Raw genomic sequence first — 11,321 nt, forward strand, 5'->3', positions numbered from 1 at the left:
ACAAGTGTTCCATTAAGCTTTCTGAATTGTCTTCAGTGCTATGGAAAATCACTCCCTCCTCTCATCATACCTGAAGTCCTGGGGCACTGCCATCTACACTCAATGGATCTTCCCACCTATTAATCCTTTCTGGAAATGCCCTCAATCACACCTAGAAGTATGTTAAACTAATACCTTAGACATTCTCAGCTAAGAGTATGAAGGCATCCTGAGCTCAAAATCCCTACCAGTCAACCATCAAACAAAACAAAACAAAATTTAGAAATGTAGCTGAGGACTGGGGATGCAGCACAGTTGGTAAAACTCATTTTACTTTTACCATACTTGATTTACTTCCCAGCACCATATAAAGCTATGCACGGTGACCTACACCTGTAATCTCGCACTTAAAGTAGAAGCGGGAGGATGAGAAATCCAAAGATGCCCTTGGTCATATAGAGAGGTCAGCCTTGGCTATGTAATAAACACACATACACAATACTTTTTACCCTATGGTTATTAAACCAAAGTTTATTTTTGGTTCCATTTCCTCATGACAAAATGCTGCCAGGGCACTAAAATACCTCTAATTGTTTGCTTGGTATAATAATTTGATTCTATAATTGTTAGCATATCAAATAAAATATTTATCATGACACAAGAGAATAATGAAATAGATCTTTGGAATTATTATGGGCTAACTAGGCTGCCTCATCTAACCTCATTATGAGAAATGTACCTAGTCTTACTGCAACTTGGTCTACCAAGACTGGTTGATATTCACCAGAGACCTCCCCTTTCCTGAGAAGAAAAGAGGGGTGGGTGGAAAGGTAGATGAGGTGAAAAGGAAGGACTTGGAGGAGGGGAGGGGAAGCTGCAATATGGATGGAAAGTAAATAAATAATAAAAATTAAACTTATAATTAATATTCGTTAAATTAAATATAATAAATAAACTAAATTAATAAATATTTCGGTTGTAATTGTTAATATCTTTCTTAAACCATAACCAGAAAAACATCCAAAAGTGGGACAGCTTATGTTTATACAGATGTTTCTGTGTAAGACAGTCCATGTAAGTTGCTTTATGCTAAGAAAGGCTTTTCTCCTTTCTATTTTGTATTGATATACTAGTGCTCTGTCTACATGTGTAAGTGGAGTATTCGTGCATGCACTGACTGCGGGGGGTAGGGGGGCAGAAAAGTGCGTGAGACCCCTGGAACTGCAATTAGAACCAAATCTGTGTCCTCTATGCAGTGCTTTTAAGTGTAGAGCCATCTCTCCACACCCCCTTTCTCTTTTCTAGGGCATGTTCACATTTACATGGCTACCATGCACATAGAGCAGGACAATCTTAGAGCAGCAACACTGATTCTCAGGAACTGTCACTCAGCTTTCTGTCCCTGTGGGGGAAAAAATACTTAAGAAAACTCAACTTTACAAGGAAGGGTATATGTCTTAGTCAGGGTTTCTATTCCTGCACATACATCATGACCAAGAAGCCAGTTGGGGAGGAAAGGGTTTACTCAGCTCACACTTCCATATTGCTGTTCATCACCAAAGGAAGTCAGGACTGGAACCCAAGCAGGTCAGGAAGCAGGAACTGATGCTGAGGCCATGGAGGGATGTCACTTACTGACTTGCTTCCCTTGGCTTACTCAGCCTGCTTTCTTATAGAACCCAGGTCCACCAGCCCAGGGATGGCTCCACCCACAATGGGCTGGGCCCTCCCCCCTTGATCACTAGTTGAGAAAATACCTTACAGCTGGATCTCATGGAGACATTTCCTCAACTGAGGCTCCTTTCTCTGTGAAACTCCAGCTTGTGTCAAGATGACACAAAACCAGCCAGTACAGTATGCTGTATTGTACAGTATTTTGGTGTATGCTTTCAAAAGTTATAGTTGATGGCTGGTTAGCCTTATAGGTTGTTTGTTTAGTTGGGGTGCATGAATGCATGAGAGCATGCCTGCATGTGCTGAGACATTTCATAAAGGCAGAAGCAACTATCAGAAGAATATTGCTCATGTAATAGATTCCAGACAACAAAGAGAAAAGGCTTGCCTTTCCAGCTAAGCCCCCATAAGTGGATTAGATTAATCAGGAGAGACAGATTAGCCAGTCAAGTGCTTGCCTCGGAAGCATGAAGACAGGAACAACTCAGTTCCAGCCCCAGAAAACACCCAAAGGAAGCAAGCTGTAGTGATACTAATTTGTAATCCCAGTGCTGGGAACTGGAGACAGTGGACTTCTGACCCTCCAGTTCTGTTAGCTAGCTCCAGGCCAGTGAGAACCTGAATAAAAATGAGGCAGATGGCACCCGAGGAAAAACACCTATGGTTGACTTTTGACTTCTATACAATAGACACCATGCATGAGCACCTGCACATACACAAACATGCAAACACACACATGTACACTTATACACAGCTCCATTAAGCTATAAGTTATTTACATGTATTAACCCCTCAAAAGGCAGAGGCAGGCAGTCTCTGTGAGTTTGAGGCCAGCCTGGTCTACATAATGAGTTCTAGGATAGCCAGAGCTACATATCGAGACCCTGTCTGAAAAAGAAAATAAATGTATGTTAGTAAGTAAATGCATAAGCCCATTTAGACACCCTGTAATCCAACCACCTCCTAAGTCTTACCTGTGAACACTACTACACTGAGGACCAAGCCTCTAGCATATGAGATCCTGACAGACATGCAAGATCCAGCCCATTACACATACTGCACTTAAAAACCAGATCTGGCTATGAGTACAGCTTAATGGTATAGTGCAGTTTCTGTACACTCAGAATCCAAATAAATAAGCAAGCAGCCAGAATCTGAGACACACACACACACACACACACACACACAAATAAATCTAAGCATTTGTTTTTCTGGGAGATAGTAGAACATGTCCTTCGGATGTTCAAAGCTACCTCCCTGAAACGTTTTCAAATTCTTGACATAAAATCTAAACAATGTTTTGATTTGCTGATGGCATCTGGACACAAAGAACTCAGGAAAGCCAATTAATAATATTTAAAAGATGTTAACAATATATCAATAGCTTAAGATGATTCTTACCTTGCTTTTATTACCACAAATTGATCTAACAACTCAAGATCTCCATTAAAGTCTCTAAAAAAAAAAAAAAGTCCTGAAAACATATTACTCTGATTGATTCAGAGCAAGGAGGAAACTACTTATTACAGTTTTAACTTAATACGCATTCCAAGCTTTGCTACTGTTCTAACCCCTTGGTCAACATATATACATTCTAGAAATGTCACTGACTATACAATGAAGCCCACTGAGGGAGATGATCAGATGTCCACTTAGGAGTTTGATGCTTAGTGCTGTCATGTTGATGAGATGTAAAAACACTAAGACACAAGCTTCTTGGCACAGCCATGAAGGCGTTTCTAGGATCCATGTTAAATGGGGATGAGACCACTCCATGGGCTGGGGTCCCAGGCTGAATAAAAAGGAGGAAAGCAAGAGGAGTACTAGGCTCCACTGCTCTCTGAAGACCCAGGTATGAAGTGACCACCCCTCCTGTGTCTGCCGTGGACTCTACACTTCCTTGATTTGCTTTTGTGCAGTAATTTTTCACAGTGATTAAAACAAGCAATACCAGGACCTCAGCACCATCTCACTTTAGGAAACAAGCATCTAGACACGCTTGGCTATAAACACAGAGCAACAGTGCAAGCCACCTTCCGTCAACACAAACCAGGGTAACTAGCCATCAACAAGGTAAGGTAAAGTCTCAGTAAAGCTGTGGGGCAGCTGGGCAGCAGAGTGGATAATGAGTTCAGGCACAGGACCTACTGAAACTCAAGTCCTTCGCCTGGAGCTTCCTGTCACCTTTCTGCCTCTAGTTACTTCCCTGTGTTGAACCTGCCCAGTGAGCTACGTTTAGACTCCGCACACCTGCTTTTCAAATATGGCTCCCTGTCTTCACGTCTTAGCTGGGTATGCAGACCGTTCTGTTGGCTCAGATCAGCTTTTCACTCGTCACACAGTGCCTCCCTAGTTCATAGTGAACAATGACACAAAAGTTCTTTTTGACATGATGGTCTTACAGGCCATGATCCCAGCACTCAGGAGGCTGAAGCAGGAGGAAGTGACCTTACCCCCAAATAAACAAATGCCTTCAGTCCAAAGCTAACACAACTACAAATTTCATTCTCAAAGTCTGAACGTTTCTAGCATTCACAGTGTCACTCGGTAAGAGAGCAAGTGCCGGCATTCCCAACATAAATAAATGATTATATATTAAACAGAAACTATATGTTTACACAGTCTCCAATTTCTAGAATATTCGTTTCAGCATTGATTACCACACACATCACAACTGTTTTTAACTTTCTGGCAAATCCTTTTACATTTCCTAATCATTAATATTTAATAACACTATTAGGCATGTAATACCAGTTCAGCCAATCCCTGAGGATCCCCTGCCCTGCACCAAGCCCTCTTCTGAGTTGGTGGGGAGCCAACAGTGCCAGGAAACTCTCACATTGATGTGATTACAGGCTAGAAAGGTAAATGGGCTGAGGAGAGTTAACACCATGTTACATGGTGACCAACACTGAGAAGAAAAGTACAGCAGGAAGGTAAACACTACAGGTATGCCATGTGTGTTTTAGGAATTTCAATTTTTTCTTTTGACAATCCCCACTAGGAAATGTTTGTTTAGATTTTCACTTCTTTATATATTCATATATAATCAGAAGCTAGGCAGTGGTGGCACAAGCCATTAATCCCAGCACTCGGGAGGGAGGCAGAGGATCTCTGTGAATCCTGGTCTACAGAGTTTGGCAACAACCAGGACTACACAGAGAAACCTTGTTTTCAAAACAAAAACAAACAAACAAACAAAAAAAAAGATCCCTAGCCAGATGGAAATAATTTCTATTCCTGTTCACACTTGCAAATAGGAATTTTAGCGTTTAGCGATTATCATCTTAATGTTTAGAGGAACCGGAAAACAAAACCTTCAGACTTTAAGTACCTGGGTGTGATTGCACATACCAGCAATGCCAGCCCTTGAGAGGCGGAGGCAGGAGGTGAATGTCATCTTTGCCTTTATTGCCATTTCCTCCAGGGTCACACAAGACTCTATATAGAAGAAGGAAAGGGGGAGGTGGGCAGTTGTGGCACACACCTTCAATTCCAACACTTAGGGGAGGCACAGGATAGCCTGGGCTACACAGAAACATATCTCAAATAAATAAGAAAAAACAGAGCAAAACAGAAAACTCAAGTTAATATGATGACACACCACCCACACTGTCACTTGGTTAATTTTTACAGGAAACAGCCATAATATATCCATTTCATAAGACAATATTTCACACTGGTTTGCTAAACTATGTAATATTCCTTCCTCATAGGGAAACTGTATTAATGTGCAATTTACCTAATACAAATTGGTGTGGCCACAGTACCGTTAATTTTCATGTATTTTTAAAGGTTATGATTTCCTTTTTAGTTATGTTGTTATATATAAAGAGAATGAAAAGCCTCTCCAAAAAAAAAAAAAAAAAATCCCTGTACCCTAACCCCAGCCTTCTTCAGATACATTTAAACCATTGTAAACCACAGCTACACTGTGGTTTAAATTTAGTTATCAGAATGTTATCAAAATGTATATATAAGTTCACTTCGTTATCAGTGTGAAAAACTCAATAGTCAATAAAACCTATGCTAAGTGGTCATTTAAATTCTTTCTTGGCAACTCTTAACAAGTCTTCTACCTCATCCCTTGTCCATTTAGGCTTTAACCTAGGCAGCAGTATCTACAAGACAAATTCAGAACATTAGAACAAAACCAAACCACTTTGGAAGGAAGTTAGACTGTAAGATAAAGGCCTCAGAAAGCACTTGACAACAGTGTTTTGGACTCAAGAGACTGAGACATGGTATTGATTCTTACTAAAAGCTCCGCTAGCAAGATCATGCTTTGAGGAAGAATAGAGCCTCGCTATGATATTTAAAGGTTAAAACGTCATGAAATCATTTTTCACACCCAACATTTATCTTTCTTGACTTGGCTGCCAAATAGACTTAAATAATCAGTGAAAGAAGTGTTTGGGAAAGAGGTAGTTTACCAATTATGAGTGGAATCCAGGGACAGCACCAAAACATGGCAAAAAACCAACCAAACAAACAAAAACAACACGTACAAAGGCCTAAGAAGAGCTGAGAGGCAGAGAAGGTATGAGCTGCCTGCTTGAGCAGATGCGGAAGAAATTTCACTGTAAAGAATGTTCATAAATATTTTAATTGTGTGTTTATTTCAGTGTTGGGACACTAAGCCCAAGGACATCAGCTTGCTAGACAAGTTCTCTTACACTGGACTTCATCACGAGCCCCATAAAATATCTTAAATATATAATTGTTTTATTTTCTTGTTTTGTTTGGTTTGGAGTTTTTGAGGCAGAGTTCCAGGCACTGGCTGTCCTGGAACTCCCTCTATAGATCAGGCTGGCCTCAAATTTAGACACCTCCCTGACCCTGCCTCCTGAGTGCCTCGATTACAGGCTTTATTTTATAGCTCACTGTCTACAAATGTTCACAGTTCTAAGTAACGCTAAAAGAGATGTCTAATTATCAACATGCCTTTAGAGGCAATGAATAACTTTGCTCCCCCAATTCTAGAACCTCGGCTGTAGGGGATAGAGAAGAGATTCTGAAAGGCAATACTTCCTTCCCGTCCTGTGCCAGGCATGTTCTAATTCCCTACAAACCAGACATTCCGTTTTGTCTCATAAAGAGAGCTTCTACATGGTCCGATCTTGGAGATGGGACTCTCAATTTTCAGGCTAGAGCGGGGTGCATTTTTCAATTCATCAGCCAAAAGGAACTGCCTTCTAAAAGAATTCTCAGAAGGGGGGGGTCTTGAAAAGCAGATTGATCCTGAGAATCCATTGATGTCACTACAACTACTATCACAGGCCATCTGTTCTGTTACCTTTTCCTAAGCTTTACTGTTTCCCTGTAACTGCGTTTCTGTGTTTAGGCCTGAACTGGCAGAACTCAGATGTGATATCTAAGAACAAGACTCTGTGTGTGTGTGTGTGTGTGTGTGTGTGTGTAGTTATTTATGTACCACACACTTCCATGAGTGATCTACAATGTATTTAATCCTCACAACTCTAAGACACATCAGTGCTATCTATATTTTACAAATGTAGAAACACACCTTAAAGGCTTAGGTTCCCCACCCAAAGGTTACACAGCTAAGAAACCTCAGAACATACTTGAAACCAGACTGATAATCACTGTCTTACTAATGAAATAATGTTCACTTACTTTGGTAAATCGTTTTCTATAAAAACAAAAAAACAAACCACAGAACTGAATCGAAACCTAATGCTACCACTTTCACAGGTGCATAGTTTCGTAAATTAAGCTAATTCCTGTTTCCTGGGGAGTGAAAGAGAGGTTAAGCTTGTTGTGAGCTACCGTAATGTAAAAACTGTCTTTACACAGTGGTTGTGGGTCACTGCAGTCCACTGGTATATTTAACCCTACTTTACCCTCTGTTTGATTATCCTGAGGCGGCCACAGACACAACTGAGAGAAGCAAAAGCTCATCACCGTCAAGTGCAGCACTAAAGGTCAAGCTTCTGGCTCCAAAACTAAAGCCACTGCCCCTCCCTCCGCGTCCCGTGTGCAGTGAGCCCAAAGCCCAGGACAGACTTTCTTAGCTTTGGTACAGGTGTAGGAGTTGCGAGGACTTCATGCAGTCCCGGCTTTGCACCGAATTCAGTATCACTTTCCCCACGGCGCGCAGACCTTCCTCCACCGTTTCCCCGACACGACCGGTTCGTCTGGTTCACCAATCATTCCCCGCAGAGCGGGGCCGAGATTTCGGGGCTGTACCCCTTCGCCCCACCCTGCCCTTCCACTCCAGGCCGGCGGATCCCTGGCAGGGTTGTCCAGGTGCGCGAGCTGCAGGCCCAGGAGGCGCTCGCGGCCCCAGGCGGACCCCCAGCCCCGGGTCTCAAGCGTCCGGGGACCCAGCACGCGACACTCGGGAGTCCCCAGGATGGGCACCGGAAACCCACGGAACGCTCCCGGCGCGCGGGGCCCGGAGGGCCGAGCCGCGCGAAGCCTGAGGGCCCGAAGTCTTTCCGCACCGGACCAGCCCGTTTCCCGGGAGGTTGCAGGCTTGGGCTGGGCCACACAGCTCTGGAGCTGGGAAAAGTCGCGCACTTACGTACTGTATGGCCGAAGTCGAGGGAAGGTGGAGGGCTAGCAGCCAGTACCGCAAGACAGCAGGACCGCAGGAGCTTTACGGAACCTGAGGGCTGGACCGCGGAGGGGCGCGGCTGGTGGGCGGAGCCACAGCGCGGCTGGGGCGAGGGCGGAGCTTGTGGGAGGGACCAAGGAGAAGTTTTGCTTTTGGTAGTGAGCCTGCTTCCCCAACCCATTTTCATTTCCCAGTTTACTGTGCTGCTCCTCAGTCCGCGGACCTTTTTAGAGGTCTTAACAAAACCCATAGTTGACTGTTGCTGAGGTCCCCATTTGTAGCTCACAAACATCTAAAACATGCAGTGGATCTGACGTTCTCTTCCAAGGGCAGCAGACTTTGTGTGTGTGTGTGTGTGTGTGTGTGTGTGTGTGTGTGTGTGTGTGTGTGTGTGCGTGCGTGCGTGCGTATACAAACATGCAGGCAAAGCATTCACACATGCAAAACAAATAAACCTTAAAAAAAGAAACCAGATCTGGAGAGAAAGATCGTGTGAAACTCTAGCCCTTAAGAATCCTGTAGAGTGGTTCAGTGTACACCTTCCCAGAGTTATTTTACATGCTTATTTTATTTAATATGCATATTTATGTTATTTAAGGGTCACAAAAGCTTTGCTATCTGTTTACTGACACGGACTTTTCCATAAGTACACGTGACTACCGTGAAATGTGGTAGGTAAATAGTTGTTCAATTTGCCTGAAGTCACCAGAGTATACTAATCTCAAAATGCCTATGGTGATGGGTACTCAGGGTCACATCTTCTATTTCATGAAAAATTTAAAATTTCCACTGGGGAAAAAATGGGATAAAAATTGACAAAGACAAAAGAACAATATTACCACAAAACTGGCAAAAGTTACTTCACTTGAAAAAAAAAAAGTAAACGTGTAAGGAAGCACTTAATAGAAATGACTGAAGAATGGAATGTGATATGTATGCTACCAGAGGAGAAAAGTAAGCTCTCTTACCCAGCAGTGAACCCTGCAAGTTGCAGTGATGAGAAGTCCGGAAAACATAGCCTTTGTGCAACAGTGGCGGGAATATCATGGGGAGAACCCACCACTTTCTGATTGGGAACTGTTCAACTCCACAAAATGAAATCCATACCTGGCACCATTCTCAGGGCAAAAACAACAGTTAGACAGGTCACGGACCCGGGGGAGAACCTACTACAATAGTTTTGCTAAACGAAGTATTAAACCAACTCCTCACGACTTATTGTTAACCCATAGATTAGCGCGCCCCTCAACTCTCACCAGAGAAGCTTCTGTTTGCAGAAGCGATGAACAGAGTCTCACAAATGTCCTATGCACCGAGGATTAGACTGAGGAAAGCTGACCCCTGGATGGGATATTTGCAGCACACTCCCTCCTACCAAGATCCAGAAGTGGTCATTAAAGAAGGCAGAAAGCAAAGAATGTAAGAGCCAGAGTTCTCTGGGCAGTTGTAAATATGAGCTCACAGCAACTTTGATGTCATTGAAATTCCTGCAGATGCTCATTAGACAAAAATCTCAGCATGGGAAAAGGCAATGCATATGAGTTTGAGCCAGCACAGCTGAGTTGAATCAGCCAGCCGGAGCTCAGAAAGAATAAGAAAGGGTGAGCTTCTTCAGCAGGAAGTCTCAGGAGCTGAAAACACTCTAGGCCTAAAATAGATTGTATGGAGGCTAGGAGCTTCCAAAACAGGCCAAGGTTAGCAGACAGAGGCAGTGAGCCTCGGAGAGGGCAATATGACAAGAGAATTAAAGTTATATTTATGCAAAGGGATAGAGAAGATGTATCACACATAATGTTTCTGACACGAAAATAAAGTGCACAACTTCAGTTGACTCGAGGAAGATAGGCAGCACAGAAGATTGGACCTATGGTCTCATTCAAGCAAGGCAAGCACTCTACCAATAGAACCTCATTCATAGTCTCTAAAGCAACGATACCTAACCATTGAAAGCCAAGTAAGACTGCCAGACCAATTTAAGATGCTGAGATAAACCTCAGTCTCAGTAAAACAACCTTTTCACCATAAGTATATCCAATGAAATCTGTTCTTGGTGAGGCTGTGCCTGCATCTGGGTTATAGAGAACTTTCCTGTCATTCACAAGGCTCTGGGTTTATTCACAAAATCACACATGAAACCAGAATTCGCTGTAACTGCTATCGGAAATGAAATCTCAGGATGATCACGGCATCGAGATTATTTAGCAGTATTGAACTAGCCTGCATTAGAGAGATATAAAAGTGGCTCCTTTTGTGGAAATAACTCAGATTCAACAGAAGTTAAGAAGGATACACATATTTTAATATATTTTATCATGTTTTTAATGTGTGAAAAATGGCAAACACAATTCTATGTATTTATTAAATATGGCAGGATATGTTGGCATAAGTAAATGAGTATGCTATTGTCATAAACTTATAGTTGATCGTTGAGAACTAGAACGTGAGTGCTGAAGAGAGTGCCCAGTAGTTAGCCCTTGACACTCCGGTTCCAACTCCAGAGATTCCTTAAAAGCAAACCAGAGTATGTCTTGTGGATTTGCCAACATTTAGTGCAATATTTACAGGCATATTTCTCCATCATCACTGAAATGGACATGATGTATGTAATAGCAAAAGCAAAGTCTCATGCCTTTGCAGCTGGGAAAACTTGCTCTGAATTCCTCTTCTATCCCTTTTCTCACAGGCATGAATGATTCTGGAGAATTCAAACTCTGAAGTACATCTTTCTCATATAAAACTTGTAGTTACTATTTATACCTGCTGGAATTCTGTAAACCCCACCCCACAGTTACCTGGAACTTTAAAAGGGGGCTGTTTGTCCCCCTTCTTTCTCTTTTGTGTTCCTGCTCTTTGCTCTCCCCACTTGCCCCTCTTCTCCTCATTCCCTTTCCCCACCTCTCCCCACATGCTCATGGCCGGCCTTTACTTCATTACTCCTCTCTTCTCTCTCTCTCTGCCCCTACCACCCTCTTGACTCCCCACCCCATGACCTGAACAAACCCTATTGTGTACTATACCTCTGTGTGGCTGGTCCCTCGGGGGAAGGGATTCCCAACATGGGTCCCCCAGAGGAATCGCACTTACCCCC

The 11,321-nt window shown here is 42.9% G+C and overlaps 1 protein-coding gene across 1 annotated transcript in view; it reads right to left on the bottom strand.

Moving 5' to 3' along the window:
• Positions 1-8,290, bottom strand: part of CPNE3 (copine 3) — a 43,475-nt gene extending 35,185 nt beyond the window's left edge. The window contains exon 1 of the mRNA XM_080938744.1: positions 8,205-8,290. The gene's annotated coding sequence lies outside the window, so the exon portion shown is untranslated. The remainder of the gene's footprint in view (positions 1-8,204) is intronic.
• Positions 8,291-11,321: the final 3,031 nt, after the last annotated feature.

The sequence above is a fragment of the Micromys minutus genome (genome assembly GCF_963924665.1).
Source record: "Micromys minutus genome assembly, chromosome: 26".
NCBI classification, from domain to species: domain Eukaryota; kingdom Metazoa; phylum Chordata; class Mammalia; order Rodentia; family Muridae; genus Micromys; species Micromys minutus.